The sequence below is a fragment of the Rissa tridactyla genome, chromosome 2 (assembly GCF_028500815.1).
Source record: "Rissa tridactyla isolate bRisTri1 chromosome 2, bRisTri1.patW.cur.20221130, whole genome shotgun sequence".
Taxonomy (NCBI): domain Eukaryota; kingdom Metazoa; phylum Chordata; class Aves; order Charadriiformes; family Laridae; genus Rissa; species Rissa tridactyla.
In genome coordinates this window covers 70,876,755-70,902,500 of record NC_071467.1, presented here as the reverse complement: position 1 = coordinate 70,902,500, position 25,746 = coordinate 70,876,755, and the positions used below count along the sequence as shown (strand labels likewise).

At 40.6% G+C, this 25,746-nt stretch overlaps 1 protein-coding gene across 1 annotated transcript in view; it reads left to right on the top strand.

Moving 5' to 3' along the window:
- The window catches only part of LOC128904962 (poly(rC)-binding protein 3-like), a 525,202-nt gene that overhangs the window by 94,678 nt on the left and 404,778 nt on the right, over nt 1-25,746 (top strand). Inside the window, exon 2 of the mRNA XM_054190151.1 lies at nt 13,771-13,908. The gene's annotated coding sequence lies outside the window, so the exon portion shown is untranslated. The remainder of the gene's footprint in view (nt 1-13,770; nt 13,909-25,746) is intronic.

The following is a 25,746-nucleotide window of genomic DNA, read 5'->3' as shown; positions in this document are numbered from 1 at the left end:
TGTTATTTGTTTATTGTTATTTGTTATTATTTGTTTTCTGTTTTGTTCCCTGTTCCTTTACTGGTTATCAATAATGTTGTATTTGCCTTTTTGACCACCACTGCAGCTGACGGGATGTTTTCACAAAACTGTCCATGGTGATTCTGAGATCTGTTTCCTCAACTGCAACAGCTAATTCAGACCCAGCAGTGTATTTGAATAACAAGAGGGCGTTTTCTTCTCCGTACATATTCCTTTGAATTTATCAACTCTGGATATCATCTATTATTTTATTGCCTAGTTTTTCAGCTTTGAGAAACAACTGAAATAATAGGAAATGGTATTGTTAAACAAAAACAAGTGTTCAGTATTTCTCACAATGCAAGAAGCAGAAGCCATCAAAAGAAGTTGCGTAATTTTCAAAACATAAGGAAATACATTTCTTTCTACACTATTTTAGATGCTGAAAGTATGTAAGATTTCAATATAAATTTGAAAAATATATTTAAAAGTGCTCTCTCAAGACTAACTAAATACAACACAGTCCAGGCTCAGCAAGTGCCAAACACAATGATTACTAAAATTTCTTTACTTGACTGATTCTTAATTATTTTCTTTCACCATGAGTATCTGTTGTTAGCTATTGTCAAAGGTAGAGTACTGGATTGTATGTTGTGATCTAGTACAGCCATTTAATGTTACAGTCCTGCAGAAAACCTTCATCAACAGCTCAGTCCATCTTAGATTGAAATTTCCCAAATAATTCTTTAACATCTACTTTCTTTTGTTGCTAAAGGCCCTCAGGAAACAAAATGTTGTTCTTAAGTGTGAAACATAGCCCTAGAAAACTGATGAATAGCATGTAACCTATTTTGAAGGAAATCATGGTGAGAAAGTTCATTGCAAACAACCAAATGAATGTGCACAGAACCTTGTTGGAAAGATTCATAAGGAGCTGCTCATGTGCAAGCATTTCTAAGCGCAGTAGTGATCAGGATATGTATAAGAAGCAAACTCTTCCAAACTCACTGAAATTTGAGATGAAGACTACATATTGACAGATTTTTTTCCATAAACACTGGGTAGAGTCCACAGACTTTACTCCCAGTCAGTCCTGGGATGTCGAGTGAAGAGTACTTCTGGTTTGGGGTTGAGATATTCTCTCCCTCCTGTGTCCTTTTCTACTTTTAGGAAAGAGGGTGGAGATGAGATCAAGCGCTTTAAACTTGTACTGCCACTGAAGGAAGAGACCCTGTCCTCCTTCCACCCCACTGCTTTATTCCCTTGCCTGCATTCTCTCTGATGTTGCCAGAAGTGTTCCTAGAAGGAACCGGCCTGGGTTAAACCCACGGAGGCAGACACATTATCAGAGAGATCCAGGACTACATTTGGCATCAGCATCTGTTCATGCCAGCTTAAAGTGTTAACACTATAGCTTAAACAGGCTTTATTTGCTAATATTTGCAACTTCAGTGAGCAGCTTTTACACTGCCAAATGGCTGTATAACATGGTAATCACACATATCTGCGCCAGAACTAGTCCCTTGAATTGCTACTGAATGTCTAAGCCTGTTAATTTTTGGTCTTCTTTTCCCACATTTGATAGAGAAATAAAAAAAAAAAAATGTGTCTTTAACAGTAGAGCCTGTAAGACCTCAAAAAGTAGTATATAAGAGGTTAATTTCTGATTTTTCCTCCATGGAGTTGCTTGAATGCTCCCCATTGAGCTACTTGTTAGTGTAAAAGTCAGTTTCTTACTAAATAAAATGGTATCAGTAAGTGCTTGTTAGCTGAAGAGCTGGTCTGTAACTGCACATTTAAGTTAATTTTAGCAACTATTCAGACAAATTCTCACCTCCTCCCCTTCACAGATATGTTCTAATTCCCTAGGAAAAAGGCAGAAAAAAAGCCTGAAAAGGATGTTTCCAATTAGTGTGGCTTTATATTCTGTCTCTCTCTGCCAGGTAATTGAATAAAATGTGATACATTCTTTTGATCTTTGTGGAGATGGTGTAGGCTGTAGATATTGTTTCGTTACACAGTTCATGTTGACATAGATAGCATTACGCAACTTAGAGCTTCTTTGGCACAGCTCTGGAATCAAGTGTTCAGCAGTGATTAATGACCAAGAATACACAGACCTACTGTTGAGTCTAGGATCTCTCTGATCTCTGCTCCTGTTCTTTCTCTCAATTCCAGCATAAGTTTATGTGGCTTCTGTGAACACATCATTTCTGGTGACTTTTCATACAGCCTGTACTGCCAGCAGTTAGCATAGTGGTAGCGTAGAGCTAACGATCATTAAAATCTCAGTTGTCTTAATTCTTGCTTATTATATCTTTGATGCCCTTTCTCTGCCTTGCAATTTTTTTATTTAGTGTTTAATATAGAAAAGGCTTTTAAACCTGCGCTAGACTTTTTTCCCAGTCCTTACACACTGTACAATCAATTAATACCCTTTGATATGTTATGCCAATTAAGTGATATGTGTGTGAACATAAATATTTAATTGTTAAAGGAGAGATCACTTTGTCCTAAAGCTTTAATTAAATTAGATGCTTTTCAGATGATTGCCAAGATGAAACAGTCCATTATGAACATTTGCCACTGCAGGAGATTTCTGCTTATTGAAAGACAAAAGGGTAATTTCATCTAGGATTGTTGCAAACTGTACGAGTCCTTCATACTGATAAGGGAATTCTCCCTGTTTTAACCTTGATATGTACTGTAGTAATGAATTTATGAATCTTTAAAGTCAGTCACATCATTAAAGTGGGGATATGATGTTAGCACTGTCAAGTAAATGATAAGGATGAAAATTTATCTACATAACAGTTAAAGAGATCAGAGTCAGTACCAATTTGTCAATAATTACCATTGCTTTAAAAAGCAAAACTAACATGATAAAAGTAGGCAGCAGTGGGTCTTTTTTGTGTAACAACTGGAGTTTGAATATTTCCAATGACACAGTCCTCATATGGCAAACTAAATATCCTTAACACCGGGCTGCTGAGGCACCTAAACTATAACCTCCATGGTAATATGGAATCCAAGTGTTTCATTACCAATCCAAAATATTTCTGTTTTGGGGCAAAATGTTCCTGTATTGCTGTTTTGCCTAATTATCTGGATATCTTCCAGAGATCAGAATCCTGTTTTTTGATATGCTGTAGACTCTGTAGTCATGCGTATATCTCCCACAGAAAACACGTCACAGCAGTTTCCTTCAAAATATAGTACAGCTATGCATAATGTATGATAAGACTAGGGAGATGTGCTGTGTGAATCAAAGTTTTAATGTCCTAGTTTTCCAGATATTATTATCTATTCACTGTGTTTTTGAAGGAGCTCTGATTAAGAATCATGTCAGCTGTGACAAGCCATAAAGCCAAGCAAGACTTTCAGTGAGAACCTGAAAAAGACTCTGAACATGCTTTAATATTAAAATCAGTATTGGAGAACCTGGTTCTTATTTTGCCAGGGGGAAGAGGATTGTATCAATAGAATCCCACTTGCTGACAACATGGTGTCGACGAAGATCTTAGGGCAAGGAAATTCAAAGCACAATAGACTTTGTCTTTGTGGTTGACACGGCAGTTCTTACTCAGATGGTTGGTCTGTATTTGCTTCTTTGTATTTGTTGACCAGGTCTCTGAAAGAAAGGATGCAAAAATCCAACCCTCCTTGTCACCTTCGGACATACATGCTAAGTAGCTGAATGCCTGGCTTGACTTATCTGCCTCCTTGCTCTGCAGAGCACACAAATGTCAGCAAGACTGTTTAAATATAAAACAGAAGCTCAGCTTCACATCTGAGTGCAACCCTGTTGTGACATAATTGGAACTGGACCCTCTCGGGTTACCTGAAATATTTCCCTTCCTCAATATCAGACTCTGTTACTTGGAGTCTGCTTTAAAGTTTAAGCTAATTGCAGTTCTGACGTAGGCTGCAGCCTTGTGGACATTTCAGCCATTTCAGTTGCTTACTCTCTGGGGTAGACACCTTGAAATAGTCAACAGTGTGTCTGATGCCGAGGTTATGTCTACACAGTGAGGGAAGTTGTATCTAGATTAAAATGGAAGTGAAAATCAAACACTTTGCTGTTTCTGCAGGAATATCGGGAGGGGTTCGCTCAATAATGTGAGATGCTCCTCTGTTTTACTGTAGGGCAAGATGTGATTGCTTAAGCAGTGGTGAGGGTTTTCGGTTGTTCCTTGGGTCTTGTCCAAGGAGACAGCGAAGGAACAGATTTGTGAAAGTGCTTTTAGGGTTCCAGGCATGGAACAAGTCTGAAATTAATTATTTTAGGTACCTGGGCAGTTCTGTTGTCATGTTGTTTTCTTTAATGAAAATTGTATTTACTGAGCAGTATATTACTGAGTGTATTTATTGAACAATAAACAAAATTTATTTGATAATCTCAGTATTTTTATAGTTGACGGTAACTGCAAAAAAGAGAGCAGTGCAAAACTGTTTTACATACTATGAGCGACTGAAAATTTATTATGTTTTATTTAAGAATTTTAAGTATCATTAAAGCAGTAAGTTAGAGAAGGTGCTGTTTGGCTGAATGCTTTACCATCTACTAGCAAGGCAGCTCATAAATCTCTTAAAAAAATCATTTGAAAACTTAATACAGGGAATGAGTGCTTACTGGGTTCTGGGTGTTCATTGTTCACTTTTCTAGGTATTTTGTTTTGCTTTACTGGGGACAGTAAAAGGAGAAAAGGATGGGTGTGAGCGCAGGAGCATGCGGGTCAGCATGAAGGTCAGATTGAGAAAGTGGGAAGAAATCAGACCAGTGAGGGGGAAATGCATAGGTTTTCTTATAGAAGTGAGCAGAGAGTCAGCGTGGTGCCTGCATAAGCAGTAAGGGAAGCGTGTGCATTTTAAACGCATTCAAGGCTGACTTTTCAGTCGGAAGTTATTGCAGTTTTGCTTACATTGGCTGAAGGGAGGAAAGTTAACAAGTCACAAGACAGGCTGCAATAACATAATTGATCTTTGTTTTCTGGAAAATTGTCCTGATTTTGAGTGGGATCAACTTTATGCTTTTGGATCTACTGAAGCTGAGAGTACTGGCTATCTAAGTTCCAGCCCAGAAGAGGATGGATGAATGGACAGACCAGTTGCTCCTCTGGCCGCACTGGATCTCAGTGGCTGCCACCACCGAGCTGCAGCCTGGGCAGAAGGGCTTGGCAACCAGAGGGCTGGGAGCTGCTCCGAGGGCGCTCCTGTTGGGGCAAGGGGAAAGGGAGCCCTTGGGGGAGACAGGAGAGAGAGTGCTGGAGAACACTGCAGTGGGAGGTGCCTACAAAATAAAGAAGCAGACCCATGCGGAGGGAGGGATCAGGAAAAGCTGGCACTGCTTAATGCCCTGTTTCTCACTGGAAAGGGTGGGCTGGCCCATCTCCGGCAGAGATGCCGGCCTATCTCTGTCCTTGCCGGCACATCTCCGTCCTTGCCAAGCAGAGCTGAGGCAGAATTGACAAAAGCAAGACAGTCAAGGAAAACCTGCTCTTCGTCTCCTGCCAGTTTCCCGTCCTCCTGCTGCCCTTGCCCATGCCTGCCCTCGCTAATGGCAGTAAGGCTGGAGGGTAAGGCATGAGGTGAAACTCACATATCAACAGCACCGTGTGGCTGATTTTGTGAGGGAAATTGTATGCAACGGGACCTGGGCTGGGCAAGGGCAACTTGAGCAGACTCTGAATATAAGTGTACACAGAACCACGTGTGACAGTCTGCGGAGAAGATTGTCCAAGGCCAACAAAATGCCGTTAGCTTGGGTATCTGTTTGACAGCTGTTAACTGAGATAGCCACCTTCAAAGAGTTTGCCTGCCCATAGCATGTGAAAGGCTGCATTGGAGCTGCAGTGGGGTTGCTTTTGATGCCTTCTGCCAACGGAGGGGAAGGCAAAGTGCGCTCTCTGTTGGGTGCCATTTTGCCTTCCCTCTGCCCGCGTCCTCATTCCTCTCCTTGATGAAGATGCTCAGTAAAACACCATCAGGGTTAGGCAATGGGAGTGTCAAAGTTGGTGCGAATGCAGTGAGCTGTACTTACTGGCTTCAGACTGACTGAAAATGCTGCTACCCAGGGGAAATTCTGCACAGGAATGGCCCATGCCCTTCTCCTCATGCCGCATTGTCCTGGGGCTGCACAAAATAGCACAAGCACGTATACACTGCATTTAGCTGGTTGCAGAATTTAATGCCAACCATCCTGCACTGTATGGCTGTGAAATGTGGGAAAAGCACAACGTTTGCCATGTTTTAAGAAAAACACCCTTTACATTGGAACCTGCTGAAACAAGTGACTTCTGTGAGAATGGGCTTGTGATCCCTAAAGCAGTCATGCATACACGCATAGAGAATTGGAGTAACCCCAATAAAATCAAGAATACAACTCTGAGGAGAGAGGATATTTAGTTTGTATAAACGTTATCCTTGCACATGCAGATTGGTGCCAATTTACAACACTGATGGGGTTTTGTGCATACAGTCTTTGCAAATAACTTCATATGCAAACTCTTTGTTTGCAAATTTGGAAGTCAGCCGAAAATTAAGCCTTAAGGAAATTTTTTCATAGCTAAGTACTAAAAACTGTCTGATGCCCTGTATAATGCAATGAAGAAGCTCACGCAGAACATTGATCTGCACTGACGGTATTTTTTTATGATAACCTCTATACTGCCCTGTGATTCAGTATGATGTGGGTGAGATGTTTGTGCTAGTACACAGGAAACCCTTGAACATAGAAATTAGTACTTACTAAAATAGATCACGTTCCCAAGGGGGAAACAGCAAAATGACATGAGATTCTTAGAATAAGGAATAACTAAAATTGCCCAATTATTTAAACTGAGGTATTTTTCTATCAATATAAGATCTTGCTGAGCTTCCAGAGCATAATTTAGAATAGGCATTGTGCCTGCAGTTCACAATATAAATATTTTATATGATCTCTCACACTGTTAGAATAATAGAGGTAGTGTTATTTAATCCACTCCTGGCAAAGCAGATGCTTGCCAGAATGCATAAAGCACTCAAGGAACTGTTTTTGTTGTAGTTGAAACTAGTTGGTAGAATGATTTATCTGAAGTTAGATTCCTTGTTGTGGAAGTGGATTTGATGATGCTTGTGAGACGCAATTTAAGGTTGTGTTGAAGGCTCATAAAAAAATACGTAGTCGATGGAAGTGTTGTTAACAACAGAAGGATGAAAAAAGCCTCCCTAAACGGTAAGCAGGTAAGGCAAGAGTCTTGGCTGGGTAGGAAAGCAGGGAAGGGGCTGGGAGAGACTCCATGTCTGTGAATTCTTTGAGTTGGACTTAGCAGAAATTGTGACCGCAGATAAGTGGAGTTGAATACGCCTTTTAAAAAGCAGTTGCAAGCATAGGAATATAAAGCCTTAGCAGAGAACATGCAACTGGTGTGATCTCTGCATAGTGGTCTCAGAAAGTGTGTTGCAACCCAAAAGGGATGGAGAAGTTCAAAGTTTAATAAATCTTTTCCTAAAAATACCACCTTTGGAGTGTACTTTAATACCTCTCATGTGACAGTCATTGTCTCTTATTCTTTACCTGCAGCACATGTTTCAGTTGCCTATAGCTGATATACTCTGACTACAGTCCTTGGGTCTGAGGTGCGTATTTGGGTGTCATAGGAGTTAGGGTAGGTAGTCCAAATACTCCTTCTCTAGCTTCCGTTTATAAAAAGTGGAGGGGAGATGAATGTTGATTGCTAAGCACTATAATTTTGCACACTTGACCCAGGGTTGAGCAATCAGAATGGCACTGTTGCTAAAATCCTATGGAAAACATTTGATGCTGTGCCCTTTTCCCCTGAGGCGATTGTGCCTAAAGCTATTATGCATAGAGAATGATAAAAAAAATGACCATTTGTTGTGTGCATTTGTTATGTGATATACTATGTCATTCAGCACTCTTCTGTTTTTTTACATTTTTTCTTTCGTGCTTATTGTAGCTTTTATTAATGTGTTTGATAACATGGCATCAGCTGCAAGGCAGAAATGTTTACTCTGCTGGGGTTTTGTTAAACTTTTCAGTATAGATTAAAAAACTTCAGCAGCCCCTGGATGGATAGGCTTGAGTTGGAAATTTATGGGCGAGCAACAAATATTATAATGCAGATGAGCCAGACGGGAGAAAGGGAAATTTATAATAAGGAACTCCTCTGGCAGTATTAATCTGCCTCATGTAGACTGCGTGATGAATCATCCCACATCGCCACAAGGACTGCCGCTGCTGCTGAGCTCTGTCAGCAAGTGGGACAATAAAAAGTGTGCGTGGAAGGGTGGGGTGGAGGGCACGTGCGAGGGATTAGGAAAGGGACAAAGAAAGAACAGCTATTTAAAACTGGACATCTCAACCCTGGCCAGTAGTTTGTGTTATATATATTTCATCCAATTTATTGGGTAAATCATTTCATATGCTCCATGAAATGTAATTTGCTTCCATGGCCAAGCATGACAAAGGTTTCACAGAATTGCAGCTGGCAAAGAGCTCTTCTAGGATAGTTAATTCAGGGCCTGTGAGATTGCTGAGGCGTCTTGTCAGAACATTAAATAATCACACAATGTCATGAGGGAATATCTAATTAAGAGCCCAATTTCTCAAGGGTCTGAGTACCTGTTACAATGTGCCGAGAACCCTTAATTCCCACCGACAAGAGCGGCAGCTAAGGGTGTTCCCAGCAGGCATTTAATAGAATTGTGCCCTTACTTCATTTGGCTGGGGTAAGTCCAGGCCAGCCAGGTGGAGCGACAGTAATCAAACAAGACAAGATAATGACAAATAGGGTTACATCCCAGCAGGAATGTTATTACTTGCAGATGAAGGAACATAGCCCAGTGTGAAGCCCCTGTAAAAATTAGGGCCAGATTTAAGGGTGCACTCTTAGGGGTTAAATTTGTGCCTTTGAGAAAGATCCGTCTGCACTCGCCCCATGCAAAAGATCTGTAAAAGGCAACACGAATCCTTTATCAGCCCAGACTGTCATCCTTTGGGAACAAGTGACAGAGCTCCCATCTGTGGTTCGGTCCAAAGTACTTCAGTGACTTAGACAGCCTCATGAGGGCTGTCTGCCTTACAAAGGTAGACGGCATTTCTTCCAGTGTTTGGGAAGCATAAAGCTCGAGTAGAGTAATTTCAGGGAAATTTGGGTGCTGAAGTTCCTTGAGCAGCATTCTTGGTGTGACTCAAGAGACAGAACAAAATTTGAAGTGGACAGCTGGAGACTTATCACTAAGACTTTTTCCCTTCTTAAATACCTACAGCTTTATAAAGGAGAAGAATGTTAGATGCAATCAGAAGAGAATAGACATTGTAATTTGGCTTATGATACTTCTCTTAGGCAGAGATGAAGGTAGAAATGGTGTTCTTTTTTTTGGTATGAAGAAGCATTACAAAAGGAGTAAATGAGAAAGGAGCATGGCATTTTGTTAAGCACTTTTGGGAGACTGAAAAGTTAAAATCAATCTCTGTGTTGTCAGGCTCTTAAGTGAGGAATGATGCATTAGACTACCTGATTTTATTTGATTTGTTGGGAAACCAGAGCTGCTGTGCTGTTTCTTGAATGGAATTACAGGCTTCATTTGAAGAGAGATGCAAAGCGCACACATCATTCTGGAAGAGATCAACATAAGCGTTTTCTATATCATGAGTAATGTTTACTGGAAGAAATCAAATTACTGTTACACAGACCATCTGTTTTCTGTGCATGCAATCATGTAAGTGTTTTAGGACAAGCTATCCTATTTAATCAATTGTAAATCTCTTATGGGAAGGCACTGTTTTCTGTGATAAAATCTATTTTTATGATAAATGTAAGAGTTTTAAATACTGGTTTCTTCTGCATGAATATAGTGTACATATTGTTCATAACATGAAGAGTAGGGGTGTACAGCATTAGTTATTATCTGTCAAGAACTTAATTTTAGGGCTTTTTGGGTAACCATTTTTGGATATTTGTTGAATCTGCAGCTCATTGGTGTTCAACTATTATAGCAAATAACATAATGAGTAATACGGTCCATTTATATCCTGGGAAGTTGCTTCCTACCTAGATTTGGTAAATATATTATATAGGGTCTCTATTTTGTAGCATGCCTACCATGATAAAAGTGAATACTGGGGAAGATGATTATCCATTGTCTAAATGCTTACACTTGGAAAGGGCTAAGAAAAAAAGGCATGGCTTGTTGGAAAATGACCCTGTGGAATGACATTAGAGAAACTTGAATTTATGGTGTAAGAAGTCAACAACAGAGTATGAGATTTACTTCATGTTTAAGGGTAGCACATTCATGGATGTACATGGTCCTCTTCATTTTAGTGGATGCATAATTGAGCCTGCCTTTTTTTATCGCTTCTGTCAGCTTCCCTGATTTGTATATTGTCTTCAGGTGCACATAGGTTGCTCTTGAATTCAGAGGAAGCTAAAGGTCTGCATCTTAAATAAAGTCTCCTCTGATTTCAAAAGAAGCTGTGTGCGCGCAATACCAGAAGTTGCACTGTATTGTATCAAATGCTCCTGAAATAAAAGAAAGGAACAAGAACTGTAAGTAACACAATTGGAAATTCCCTGAGAAGGTTGGCTGTCCTTCTCAATGAGGTCAGCAAGCCTGAATTTCATTTGTTCACACACTTTCAAATCAATAGTATTTTGTCTGAATAATTAGCTGCTTACTCAGGCTTGAAAAGTGTATGGTGCTAAATTCTAGCTTTTTCTTGGGTAAACATGAAGAGGCAAAGAGAGAGAAACAGATGGACTATGCATCTGGAAAAATGATAGTGCTTACACTCTGGTGCCATCCCACGGTACAGTGGAAGCTTTCTGCCGAGGGAAATGTCAGGTGAAATGAAAGTCCATTTTGAAGGCTGGACATCTCCATGTCTTACCTATTCCCACTTATTATAGTGTAACTTGTGAACTTCCAGTATGCGGCACAGGGAAAGCTGCCTACCAAACTGTGCTAATTAATCCTAGCACCTACCTAGACTTGGAGCTTACCTAGATCAGTCAAGAATCTGATGAGAACTAGGTCATCAGTTAATCTTCTTTTATCAGTCTGCATTAATTCAGTAAAAGAAAAAAAAGCAGTACAAAGCAAAAGGCTTACAAAATCATATAGGTAATAGAGAGAGAAACATAAAGCATAAAAATGCAATTAGTAGTGGTCTAACAGTTTCACCCCATTCACAGTATTTTCTATTCAAATTCAGTGTCTCCTCTTTCAGAGAAGTATTAAATACAAGATAAATTGTTGCTTTTTTTTTTTTTTCTTTTTTTTTTGGGGGGGTGGTTCTTTTTACTTCCACTCTTCTTTTATTCAGAGGGAAGAAAACTGCAGTCAAATTGAGTATTTCAGAAAATCACAAAATCGTGTTGGTTAGAACAGACCTCTGAAGGGCATCAACAATGTCCTAGTCCAAGTGAGAAAAACGTTGCACAGGGCCTTGTTCAGTTGAGTCTGGAGTACCTGTAAGGATGGAGATTCTCCAGCCTTTCCCAGCTACCTGTTCCTCAGTCTTCTTGTAACTGATGATTTTTCCCTAGAAGCTCATCTGGTTGCTCCCCACGTCCCTCACCCGCTTCAAGCCCCATTAAGGTCTGGCTTCCCCAGTTTCATCCAAGCAGGTCAGAACAAGGAAGTTCTGCCCCACTCCCAAGTAACTCCTTCATCCTCTATTTGTCCACACTGCCCATCTGCTGTGCCTGCATGACTTTCCATGTGGTGAGCTGGGAAGTCCCTGTGCTCCGGGGAGGCTGTCCTCGGCAAGCAGCTTGCTTTTCTGGGCCCCTTTGCTGTCTTGGTTTTCAGGAGACACTTTTCAGTTTGAGCTGTCAAAAACATTGATGCAAACATTGGGCTTAGATTTTTCAAGTCGTCCTTCTTACTTCCCACTCTTCTATCGTCACATCCCCAAATCTTTTTCTGCAAGGTACAGCAGTGTAATCTGAGGGATATGAAAACATTGTATTTCCACAAGGTTTTATTTTTTAGCATGATTTTTCATTTGTATGTGAGTAAATTTACTACAGGTGGTGGTTTTTTAGTGTTTGTTTAGAAGTTGCCAAGTATTTAGACTCTTTTTTTGGGAAATTTTTTTTTCAGCCGGAACTTTGGAGCAGTCACCATGAGTTCCCTAACAGCTTCAGTAGAATAGGCATGACGTTTTCCAGTTGTATGGTCTGTTTTTATCTAAGAAAGATACATTGAAGTATTTACAATTGTCATAGAAGATATTGGACTAGTTCTAAGAACAGTAAATGCTAACATTGCTGCTTGGAAATTATCATATTATTATTATTATTATTAAGAAATAATTCAGCAAAATGACTTCATTTACTTAGTGGTAAAGAGGGTAGTAAACTGAATTACTGTTGGTTGTCATAGTTACAGTATATTTTGATATAGTAGTTGTGTTCATCTAAACAGTAATAAAATTATTTCCTCAATGAGCAATTATAATGACTATTTTAAAATAAAAGTACAGGACTCCTGACTCCATTTTAAGTGGAGTAAGTAGAGAATACTGCTGTTTATTTTAAGAACTTCCTGGGTCTGCAGTGCTGATTACATTGAAGTGGGGATCAATGAGAAGGTGCCATATAGGAGACTTTATTTATAGTAGCTTTATAACGGATCTAAAGTGAGACGGTAGATTTCTATACCCATGACCTTTAATAGAAAAATCTCTGAAGAGAAGTTTCCAATTTCACCTCCAAAGTTACCCCTAGTGAAAGTCCTTTGTATTTTAGGCTTTGCAAGGATATTAAAATAATTACCCATTCTTGGTTGGTTTTTTTTTTTTTTTTTTCCTGAATTATTACAGTCTCTTGGCTATTTGGTAGACATACCAGAAAATTATTCAAAGCTAGACATTTGCCCATTTCTGCTTTTAATAGGGTTCTTAAGTGTAGTATGCTTGGGGGTTTGCATGTTTGTTTTTTTGCACCTATGGCAGCCCAGTGGTCATAGAGAATGTGATTTGTGTGTGTGTGTGTGTGTGTTCCGAATTCTCCTCTTCCACTTCTCTACCAGATGCACCAATTTCCTGAAGGAAATGGAACAGAAAAGTGTCATAGGTGATTATCATACTTGACTTTGAACTGGTCTCCTATAGATCACTCGGTGGTACAGGGAGGAAAAGAGGGAAACAGAAATGCCTGGTCACCATTCTGAAATCTGTTTAGGTCTGACCAGCTCACCCTTAAATAGGAAAAGACTATAGGTATTCAAAAAACCCACAAAACCAATGAATGATCTCTAAGGAAGACATTCTGGAGTGAAAAACAAATAGAAAAGATAATTTAGAGAAGGTACAGGAAAGAGAATATGTGTATAATGTTGGGTTGAATGAACATTTCAGAAAGGATCATGGTCATTGCTGTAGTACCTGAACAGTCCAATGGAAACTTTAAAAATAAATACATTTAACACGGATGAAAGAAAAACTTATTCGAAATGCGCTCAGTTAAATAGTAGAATTGATTGATATAAGATACTATTGAGTAAAATACTGGAAGCTCTCTCCCACGTATTATTTCTCTACAACTAAATAGGGCAGCATAAAAGATTCTGGCACTTACTGAGCAATGATCCCCCCAGGCTGCTTGTTTGGAAACCATCTCTTGGGATTTTTATTCCTCAATATTGGCTACTGTTGAAGTCAGGAAGTAGGAACTACTTGAATTATAGTATGATTTGAAATGATTTTTTCAGTGCCTTCATGTTCCACTTTTGATCTCTATCTCCTCTCTGTCACAGGAAACCATCCAACACCCAGAGCAAGAAACATAAATTCACTTGGCTGTCCCATAGCTCTAAGGGACCTGATGCATGAATGGACTAGAGAAAGGAAAGAGAGAAAAACTCCAAAGACCTACAGGTCATCTTGCTGTCAGGGTGAGTAAATGTCCTGGCATCTCAGTCTTGTGTTGTCAGGTACACAATGAGTGATTCTGCTTTAAGCATTGCCTCAGGAATTTCCTCTCCAGTAATTGCTGAGAAAAAGATGGTAAAATGTCTCCTGTTCCCAGGTTTCTGACACTGGTGCCCCACATGTGTTAAGAAGTACTAAGCCAGACACCTCCTATATTTTTAGTTTAAGCCTTGAACATGGATTTAATAGAATAGGCAGTTCTGTGTCATGGGGTTTTTTTTTATACATGTTGAGCTGTTAAGGCCCTTTTCAAATTGGGTGGGTAAAACAGAAATATTTAACTATTACCAAATCAGTCCAAACTCCTCATGATTCAAAAAGAGATCCAAAAGAGGAAAGAAAGGAAGAAAACTCATTTTCCCCGTGCTGACAGTACTTAGACTCCTACAGTTCTGGACCTGTGTTCCCTGCTTTCCCTAGGCAATTTTTTCTTGCTTAAAAAACACAATGGAAAAATTTACCTAGCAGAGAAGCAAATGTGTAGTCGACTTATGTGATAGTCAGAACCTAATTATACGATCCCCTTTTCTTTCTGGGTTTCCCTGTTACAAAAAGTGGTAGAGGCAGAGACCACAGCAGTGTGTGGAGCATCTCCTCCAGTTCATAGCAGTGTGCCAGGAGGTCTGTCAAGTACCAACAAGCCAATCCAACAGATTCAAGAGTCCCGTGTACAGAGGATGACTTGTTTTTCAAACAGATGACGCAAATCAAAACAGATGACTACCATGGCAGAAAATCCAGAAAAATACCCTGAAGATTACCTTGGAGTCCTCCATCTGGTGGTTTGTGTCTCTACAAAAGACATAATAAAAATGTTGCCCTCCTCCATTGGGATGGCTGGAAGTGCCTCCGAGTGTGTGCTTCCCCACTGTTTTTGGTCCTGCCCCTTTCTGCACCCAAAACGTCGGCAGGGCCCGTCTGCTTCTGTCTTCTCTGCCAGGGCAAAAGGCATGAGCTGAGTGAGCAGAGCAAACCCATCTTCTCTGCAACCCAGGCCCAGTAGTCACTTTTATTTTAAAGAGAATATAGGGCAGCTGAATTATGGTTTTAGCTGCGTGGCAGCCCACCTCAGCTAGGAACCTTAAGGCAATTTTCCAGAGCCTGCGACACAGCAGAACTAAACAAAGGGTGCTCCAGAGGACAGGTACCTTCCTGCCAACAGCTCTCTGATACGCAGTGCAATATCTACCAGTATAATAGTGCCTTTACAATTGCCACTACATGATGTGTTTAGTATAATATTAGGCTGTTTTTCTTAGCATACAAGCAATGTTTCGACTTTCGTGAAAGTCTGCTTTTTCCTACTGCACGTGTTTTGAGGGGATCTGTGTAAACACAAAGGCTGTCTGGGCTTTGCCATGACCTCCGTTATAGAAGAATGGGCATTTTGCTGGTTTTGCTTTTTGTTTTGTTTTGGGTTGGGTTTTTTTTGCTTTCAGTAAGTACTGCTCTGAGTGTGCTGAAAGATTATGCTGGTGCACAGGAGTCTTACAGAAATCAGGTTATTCCTTTGCCAACTTTGAACCCAGGGGGCAACAGCAACAACAGCCCTGCTCTCTGTTGCTGGATTCTGGGATCCACAGAGAAAGGTGTTCAGGGGATGGGGAGTCACTTTTCTGTTCTAGCAGCTGCTTCTTGCCTCCTTGTGGAGCAGATACAGCCTGTGGGCACGGGTTTGTCCGTATTTCATAGATAACACAGCATCTTCTTCAACAATGTAATTACACTCTCTTGTTTTAATACAGTAGTGTACATTCTGAACCACCACTTATTTCCCCCTTAGTTCTACTTTATTTTGTACAATATCTGTGAAATGGAGATGGGCTTGATGTGCATTGACACCGTGTTGCCATTAAGTGAGGGCCAGTATGACTGAGAACAATAAAGGTGTTCAGTAAAGGTGTCAACATAGTTGAAGATTAAAATTAATATTATTTTTATTCCAAAACCGTTTCTATGTGTATCGCTTTTGCAATTCACATATAAAATAAAATCATCCTCAAACTCAAATCTTATTGAAGCTTCATGAACATTACTACAGGGAAAATAAAGAATTTGGTGAATGATTAAACGTATAATTAAAGGTTTCACATTTAATCCTGTCACTGCGGTGATTTATGGTTTCCATTATTTTGTCTAAGTAATGTACTTCTTTTTTTCCCGCTGTTTTTTCTTTCCTTCATTGTTGTTAGTGTCTGTAATCTTATTGTAAGGAAATTTATCACAAGGACAACGTTTTTGTCCTCAGCTGCAAGGTACAGAGGAGAATTAAATCAAAACGTAGAAGATGCAGTACACTTCCCACTGCAGTTGGTGGGAAAATTGTGAAGTGTTTACAATATTGGGCCAGAAATGCTTTATGTGTAAGAACAAAGGGCAGGATATAGTCTCTGTGCTTCTCTGCTGTCATATTTAGGGCTGAAACAGGTGTCTTCAGCAGCCAGTCCCAGGAAGGCTCAATAAAGACATAGGGCTGGGACACACAGTCTTCCTCTGTAGTGCATGCCAGGATTGGGTAGAAACCTGCAAACGCAGCAGAAACTGCCCTGAAGTAGCCCATAGTGGAGGCTGAGCACAACCAAGTGCCTACAGGCTGCAGAGTCTGGGCTCTTCTCCAGACGTAGGTCCCCATGGCAGGCTTTTTTAAAAGGACCCATTAGGCTTCGTGGTCATCCTCACAGCCCACCAGATATGTGGGAACTCATTGCTTGTGTGATACTGAGGGGTCTTCCCTTCCTCACCAAGTCGCCCAGCCACTGGACTGTACTATCATCTCATGAAGCTTTCTGCCAGCTGCATGAAATTTGCAACCTACTTCCCTCTGGCAGGGCTGGAGTGGGACTAGTGGACCACTCCCCACTCCTATTTTCCAGACCAGTCTGTAGTTCTGCTGGAAAGTGGGTGTCCAGGTCACCTCAGGGTGAGCAGAGCCTGGAAACGAGATCCCTCACACCCAAGTGTGTGCTCCAGCTGTATGCTTCTGTAATACAGGTTACTACCTCTTCCAGCTGCACCCTAGAAAACAAGGGTATTTTCCAAGAAGTGCAAATTTGTCTGTGTCTGTTAGGTGTACTCTGAGCAGATTTGAGATTTTGGGGCTTAGATGTTGTTTCAGGGTCACAGGGGCTCCTGAAGTTGAGATCAGTACCTTCTTGCCCAGGTGGAGATGTTTGTGGGACTTCAAAGAGGAAGACAGAATGAGAAAAGAGCTTCCGCAGCCACTGAACGAGCATTTCCTGGTGGCAGTAAATTCAGACACATAGATTTTTATGTGGTCCAAACTTCCTCTTGACCAAGAACCCACCTAAAGGAATAAGATTTCTTCTTCTATCAACATATGGTACTAAGGTTCTCCTCTTAGAGTGATTTCACACAAGAATTGCTGTTCTTTTCCAGAGTAGTGCAGGATGAAATAGATTGAGTTTTATTTCTGGTTGGGAGTTTAAGTTCACACCCATGTTAATTTCACCTAGAGCTCTTAACCAGAGCAGAAAAAATATGTTGTCTTGTGTTCACTGTTTTACCCTAAAGATGGCTTATGGATGCACTTACTGACAGTTCACAGCAATGTTTAATGCAGTTTAATTACGCTCTGTTGGAGGCATTGTAATTTACATTCTCCATAGCATTGTATAATGTTACTGTGCTTCTTCTTTGTCTCACTGAAAATATTTGGGCCATTTTGTTTTAATCCTCTGCAACAATTACAGTAGAAACTTCTGAGAAGAAGAGATCTTTAAAAGAATTGTGGCAGAATAAAAGAGCATAAAAGTGAGTTTTCTTGACAAATGGTTATGTAGAAAAGGACTTCTGTTTTGTCTTTTGTACTATGTCTCTTAGTCTTTTGGACAAGTTTTTCATTGCCCTAATATTTTTCAGCTATTGTTTCTTTTTTGTTGTTGTTTTTTCTTTCTTCCCTTTTATTTATTCTTTTTTTCTGGCACAGTCTTTTAATATAGGTGACCAACAAGAACATGCTGTTCCAAGAACTTTGAAGAAGTCATAACTCCAGTACTGCCTTTCGTAATATTGTTTTGGGGATGATATTGCTGCTTTATGAGCAAATATGTGTTTGTTTTAGGGAAGGATTTATTCACATGAAACTTTGTGATTTTTCCTTGAGTGATAATAACTAGTTTAAAATCTAGCAATCTGCATGAGAAGTTCCTGTTACTCGATCACCAGACCTTTAATTGTCAGCCTGGCATTTTCCCTGTCATCGCAGTTCCCATTTGGATCAGGGGTCCCTCAACATTTCCTAACAGCTTTCTTCAGGTCTGACTGACCTAAGTAACGGTTGGTCATTAGCATTCCTTCAGAATAATAATTAAATATGTATAACAAATCCATGCCTACATCAGTATTGTGTTGTACCCTCTTGTTCACCTCTTGCTATTGTTGAAAGTCTCTTGGTGTAACTCATTTTACCGGTACAAAAAATAAGTGTAGTATCAGCTACCCTTTAGGATGGGTTGGAGTTGGCCATATGTCTAGTCTTGCGCCGGGAAGCACAGGTGTGGGTCACCTCACAGCGAGCTGAATGGTCCCAGTGATTTCAGGAGGCTTCCTTGTGTGAGTCAGAGTTTAAAGAGTGTAGCATTTGTCTTCCTCATGAGAAGCTTCCAGAAGAACATTGCTATATCCTGCCATCCATAATATTTAGGCTTGACTGTGCTTAGGAATGAATAATTTTTATTTTGGAATCGTCATATACATGCTTATTTTGACAACACTCTGGTTGGGTGGGTTTTTTTAATTTATTTATCAGACAAATGCCTTCTTTTCACAGTAGACTGAACAGTTTTTGCTTCTTCTGAGACATAGAATCCTAGCGTGTTAATTCATTTGAGCTTGAGGATTACTGCTCTTTTACTGTTTATGATCAAAAGTGTTAGCAAGACCCTTGGGGCAAACTCTTTGCTGGACTGAAATGGCACGGGTTATTTGAGCTTAACTGGTTGAGCTGTTCCATTATACAGCAGAGAAGAATTTGGCCCCTGGTCCAGAAGCCGATAGACTATACTGGAGTTTTTACCTACATTACTGGCATATAAAAGAGTACAAGTTTGTGGGCAGAGTATTTTTTCTGTCATCTGTCTGACTCAGTGTCGGTTGGACTCTCTAGATGCTATAGCATTACGTATGCCATATTTAAAATTAAGAGATAGAATAGACATTGTCACAGACTGGGAATTCACGTGCAAAGATTGAGGCCTGTAGTGTAGGATATAAAAAATACAGTTGAGATCCCTGAGAATGCAAGTTCAAAGCAGAAGCTTTGCTGCTCAGATGGGAGTCCTGTTGAGATAGAAAAGGTCCTTTTTTTTGTATCTCATAGTACATCTTTTTGCCTTTTTAACATGCAGTTCTTCTGTGACATTACAGCTGTTTCTTCAGAAAGCACGGGCAAAAACTGCTGTTTGGTAGATGGCAAGGGAGAGCAGACACAAGGGAAATGGTGCTTGTTTTCTGAAATGCACATATTCTGTTATGCATTGCTGAATAGCAGGGGCATGCAGCTAGAAGGAGTTGGTTCAATGAGAAGTTTATGCAGAGGAGAGTTAGCGTTGTGACGTGAATGCATGTGCGAATTTTTCCTGCTTACTTGCTTTCGGGCTAAAGTTTTCCATTGCAAGAACCTCAAGCCAAAGGAGGCCTCAGAACCCGCATGAGGACAGCTTTCCTGAGAGGGGATTATCACTTTTTTGGTCACTAAGTTCTTTAAGAACTTTGACAGGCGTCACATAAGGCTTCTGGCTGAAGCAGCGCATCCGCAATTTGACTTGGTAGGCAGGGACACGCAGAGAGCTGGGCTGCGGCCCAACGCCTCTGATACTGCATCAGGCAGACCCGGACCCGGGGTGCAATGCCCGCAGCAGGTTTCTGCCATTTCAAACACAAGACAACCTTGTGCAAAAACCAGGCACGGAAGCTGTTCCTTTAATCCTCTCCTGTTCTGCTGTGCTGAACCCAGATGATATAATTCACCTACGTATATTTGTTACAAAGGAATAAAGTGCCATTCCCAAGAGCTGCTGAAGTCAGTCTGTCCTGGAATCTGTGGCAGGGACCCTACTTTCTTGTAGCGTTATAACATACCAGAATTAAGATTTGTAGCGGAATGGGATGCACTCAGAGAGAGAAATAAATGATGACAAATTTAATGATTGTGTGGTATACCTTGATTCTCACTTTCCAGATTTCAATAAAACCCCTATAAAAATTATTATAAACACTTTGCCAATACTGTTGGGTTAACCCGTACTGTTAGTATTCAGGAAAGCAGCACAAGTGGTCTGGAAATTCAGAGCCAGACCTTTTGATGTAACAGAAAGGCAACATTTCTCTTTCTAACTACCTAATCCATACAAGAAAAAATGACTGAAAGACTCAGTTTATTTCCCACAAGCCATTAACAGCTACCTCTCCTTGCTTACCTCCCACTGCATCTGCTTTGATGAAATAATTGCATTCATTCTTGCTGAAATATTAGCATGAAATAATTAATATTTGCATTTAAAGGAATGTGTGTTTGAGCGTCATAGTTAATATTATGTTAAGGTGGAAGATGTTATTTTATTCACTGTTGCTGGCAGCCTAAGGCTGTACATTGAGCTTAAGTTTCTTAAGTTGCTTTTCCAATTATAAGCAATAAAAATGCTTCTGTTTTGCAAGACAAATAGTGAACTTGGGTACCCTTATTTAGCGGCTTTTAAAGATTGACAGCAAGGTAGCCATTGCTCGGTGGTATTATAGAATTTTACAGGCTTGCCTAATACATAATCATGGTTTTGGATGGACACAAAATAAGACTGAAAAGTATGGCAGCTGTTTTAGTGAGCCTTATTCCTTTTTTCTTGATATACAGTTTTGTGGAGTGGGAGGGGGGAAGACGGTAGAGTGAATGGGAATCCCTGGGGAATTTTTGAGGCTGAATGGAAGGAGAACAATTCTGAGAGGTTTGATAGGACAACAACTGGCTTTCTCAATTGTGTGATTGCCTCTGGCTTTTGCATTTAACAGGCAGTAGAACTTCATTAATGGGAAGAAAGATGCTTTGGAGCAATAAAGATTGAGGGTTAATGAAAATGAGAAATGCCTTAAGTAAATGAGGAAAGCCTGTGGGAAAGGCAAGAGTGGCTGGAGCAATAGTCAAGTGAACAAAGTAAATCTGGGAGATGTGGAGAAAGAGAATTGGTATGATGGCATTGATAATATTTTTGTTCCCATAGACTTTGGCATTTATTCACTGTTTTGTCTCTATGCGTGTAAGCATACGTCCCGCCAGCCTGGGTTTAAGCGTATCTGACTCCGCTTACTACATTAAATTTTTCTCCATACTCAGCAAAACTTTTTGAGAATAATACTCTAAATTGCTACCCAAGGTATCTTAAATGGGTTTCTGTTAAAATGGAGAGATCCTTAAGTAAACAAATGGAATATTAAATCCATATCCACACAGCGCTCTGGCCTTCTGGCTTTCTTTTTCCTCGGGCAACCCTGGACTAGCATGGGAGATTTTACTGTCTTCAAATGCATTAAATATATTGATCTGCAGAAAGCTTTGGCGTCGGGTTGTCTGTAGCCTGTGTCATGCTGTTGAAAAGGAAATGCTTTTGCCTCTGTCTACAGAAGGAACAAAATGAAAAGCATTATCAGGGTTTCAAATCACTGTGGAAGCTGGAGAGGCCAGGGGAATTGGCTAATAGCAGCTGTATTGCAATTAGTAGGGAAGAGCTTGGCTAAGAGCAGCAATGGTTCTTTTTAGCATCTCAGAAAACTTTAAACTGTATTTTTGGAAAAATTATTTGTTCAGAAGCAACCTATATAGTCAGTACATACCTTCTCACCAGGGTCAGCAACATTTTGGAGGGGATACTTCACTTATCCTTTCCCATTTATAACATCATGTTCTTTCTTCATAATGGGGTTCCCTTGATGTCAGTACAGTCTTCATTGAGTTCTGGACTCACTTCAAGCTGTGAGGGGATCATATAGAGCCACTTGATTTTGCCTTCTATTTTTCTTTTTCAATGATTTGCTCAGGTTCAGTGATTTGCGCCTATAATTCTCTTAGTGCTCGATCAGGTGAAATGTTAGTTATGCAAATACTGCTCCCCTTGAAATAACAACTGATGCGAATTGTCCTTCATCCTCTTCTCACAGAGCACTAAGTCCAGGCGCCAGCTACAACAGGGATAGAATGTTTGTAGTTTTTCCATCATAGAGGTTGACTGAAAAAAATGTGACTTTGGTTATTGAAACCAACCTGGGTTCACCAAAATTAGTTAGAGGACATGACTGCTATCCTGAGTCACTTCCTACTCCATTGAATAATTACTTTTTTCCCCTCGGTAATTTCCTGAAGAAACTTTTCCTTTAATCAGGCCCAAATGGGCCTTTCAAACACCTTTTGCTGCACTGCATAAACACATCCCCTTACAGTATCCATGACCTTAACACCACACACTACACAAAACTCCCTTGCTCCCACCAGCACCAACACACACCTCTCCGGACCCATCACACCCCTCTCTTCCCTGCCAGACGGCACTGAGTTACTTACCGCACTTTGCTGTACGGGACATCTGCTGCTGCTGTTACCAGCATCCCGTGCACAGGCATCTCCCTGACGTGTGGGTTTGTGCAGCCACAGGTGCTTGAGGTTCCTGCCTCATCCCTCCTGAACGTAGTGTAAAGTGGTGTAATGGGGAGCGCAGAAGGAGCAGCAGTGGCATGGCACCCCTCTCCTGAGCTAGCCACGCTGGATTTGAGAATTAAGCGTGCTTCTGGGTGCCACCCGCTCTTCGGAATGGGGGGGGTAGGGGGCTATTGGTCTGAGTTTTGTTTTTAAAATGTTGTTTATGAATGGTCATCCATTTTTATTTTTTTTCTAAAACATTTCTGTAAGTATTTCCACTCGTATGGTAGTTCACTCCTCAGTGCAGACATTGCAGCTGTTCTATGTGCTTTTTTGTTTTACTTCGGTAACATCGAGTGCTTACAGGCTTCCTTAGAAGATGCCTTTAGGGATCCATTTTTCTGAGTGTCCGTGCCCCCTCCACAGGTGCTGCTATTTTGCTTTCTTAGTTCTGATATTCAGTTATCCTCCCAAAGAGGAGGAGAGGCTTCCTGAGAGGCCCAGGTGAAAGCTGTCTTCTCATTACAGACAGTTCTTAGCTGGTGTCCACCAGCCAGTAGTGGAGTTTATCTTGCTGTGGAGGTGTATTGGAGTGAGAGAAGCAACTTCTTATGGTGAGATAAAACTGCCTTGCAAAGAGTAATAAGATGTGTTTCCTAGTTTATATCTTGTAGTTAGTTATCATAAATATATAATATAATCTTTGGTTTCCTGAAGGAAGTGTTTTACTGGAGCAATTTGTTTGTGTTATACTTCAGCTTTGAAATGCAATTTTTTTTATAGCGCATAAATAAGGGTGCTGCTGGGGTGAATTCAAATTATTTTCTCTTGTGTAGCTATTTAGTATCCTCTCTGTAGTATTGAAAGAAGAGGGGTTGGAAGCTGTCTCTTTATTCCTTCAGTATCAGGGTGGAGGTGACTTACTAGAAGAAAACAATAAGGCTGTTTAGTCTGTGGCACTAGTGGCTTAGGGTCAGATGGAGGTAGAGGGGGCTGAGATGTGGGTGAGATGGGGAAAGAAGAGGAGAGACTTGAAGTTGTATCTTAAATTACACGAACACTGATGCTACTTGCTCTTTGATCAGTGTGACCTCTGCTATCAAGTAGAAGCTTAAATAAGGAGTATGGGATTGGGAGGGACCTCCTGAGTCATCCTGTCTTTCCTCTTGCCATCACAGCTGCTGTAGTGTATAAATCCCTTTGAGAAGGCTGTCATAGTCCATCTTCAATTTAGCAGGGCTCTTTGCCCTGTTGGAGGCTGGTTGTTCCCCAGCTGAGCTCCTGTGAAAACTAGAAGCCTTGTAATCCTTGGCTAAGGCAAGTTCAAAGCCAGTTTATTTGTATTTGTTTTACTGCCAGTATTGTCCTTTAGCTTAAATGATTTTGCCTCTCTCTTGCCTGTGAAACTTTCTCCGGCTTTATTCTTGGAAGAGTTAACAAACTTAGGTCTTTGAAATGAATCTTTTCAGATCAGTGGGGTGGGGAGGTGGGTTTTGTTGTTTTGTTATTTTGAGTAGGTGTTCTATTTTCTCCATTTTTTTAAAATTGTTCTTGGTTTAGAAAAAAAAAAACCACAAACCCCCCTATGATCGCTCGGCATTTAAAATTATTTTTCTACCAGTTTCTACAGGATTGATGCTTCCTTATGTAGAACACATTTTTTGATGTATCTTGGGCTCTCCTGCATAGAGAGAGTTTATTGGTAGCTTGTAGGCATGTCGAGTAAGATGAATCTCCCTTAGCTCTGTATATCTATGTCTGAACTAGTCACCTTGGGCTGTCTGTGTAGTCAATGGAGAGAAATAGGTAGAGCTAGGGTGAGATTAATCTGACCTATTGTAAGCACCTAATTTAGGATGAAAGAAATTGCACCCTAAACCTCTGAGAATCATGGAAGCTGGCGGTGGCTTGCATTGATGAGAGTTTCTGCATTTAATCAGAATAATCCTACTCCTTCTGACTGGAAGATTAGCTCCAGGTTTATAGTGGTAATTCTTGTTACTGTCTGAGTGCATGCCTTTGTGTATATAATGGGAACACAGTAGAATATAATGGTACTGCTTCTTGGTTCTTAATGCATGTCTTCAAATGATGAAGACAAAAGCTAAGACCTGCTGTAGACAGGCTTGTACAAAATGGACCTTTTTTCTACATATTTCTGGAATAACAGACGTGGAGGGCTGATTCTGCAATTAATCTTGCGAAATGCATGGATTTTTGAACTGTGTCCAAGACTTGAAGGCAGAAGTTCACTGTTGTCAAAGCAGGAGTCTCTTGGACGAAGATTATTTTTTTTATTATTTTTTTTAAGCTACTTAAAGCTGTTAGATGTCAGACAGGGCAGTGGGACTTTCTGGCTGTGCTAAGGAATAGGAAGGCAGACAGAGGACCTTAGACAGTGTAAAACTTTCTTCTTAATATTTCGGTTGAATAACACTTTGTGCAATCTGACCTACTAGTTAATATTCAAGTAATGTCACTGAGGACCTGGAGTACATCAAGAATTTTCAAGGTTGGTCAGTGCTGCGCAGACCTTGAAGGAAGTACAGAAGTGTTCAACGCACTTGAAAGGCTGATTTTCAATCTCATGCTAAAGCCAAGGATCAGCTTGGGCTTGTATCGATTTATTGTTCTCAGTCAATCCCTTTCTAAGGAGGCAGCAATGTCTGTAAAGACTCGCTGAATGACAGTTATTCAGAATTATTTGTAACAGCCTGTTTGGAAAAGCTTCACGGTTGTCCGCGAGCCTTGTAAGCGGTGTATCACAAAACGTACTCAAAGCTAGTGCAAGGCTATCAAAAAGTGGCTCCTCCAACATGTATACTGGTGGTCAGTGATGATCATAAAAGTTAATGAGTCTACTTGAAAATTCGTCTAGTTCCACACCACCCCCACCCCCCAAAGTGGAATTCCTCACCCAGAATGACTGGTTGTCAGACCAAGGAATATTAGTCCTGGGCTGGAGGGTAATGCAGGCTGGGGAAACACTTTCCACTTTGCTGGGGAAAGGGGAAGCATGTTCCTTCATTTGCAGACAGCGTCTGTTCAGAGCTGTTCAAATACACAGAGAGGTGAGGTGGATAAGAGGAGGGAATGCAGCTGAGAGATTCCAAAGCCATTGGACGAGCTGGTGGTCTGTGTGGGCCACGGTAGGGCAGAC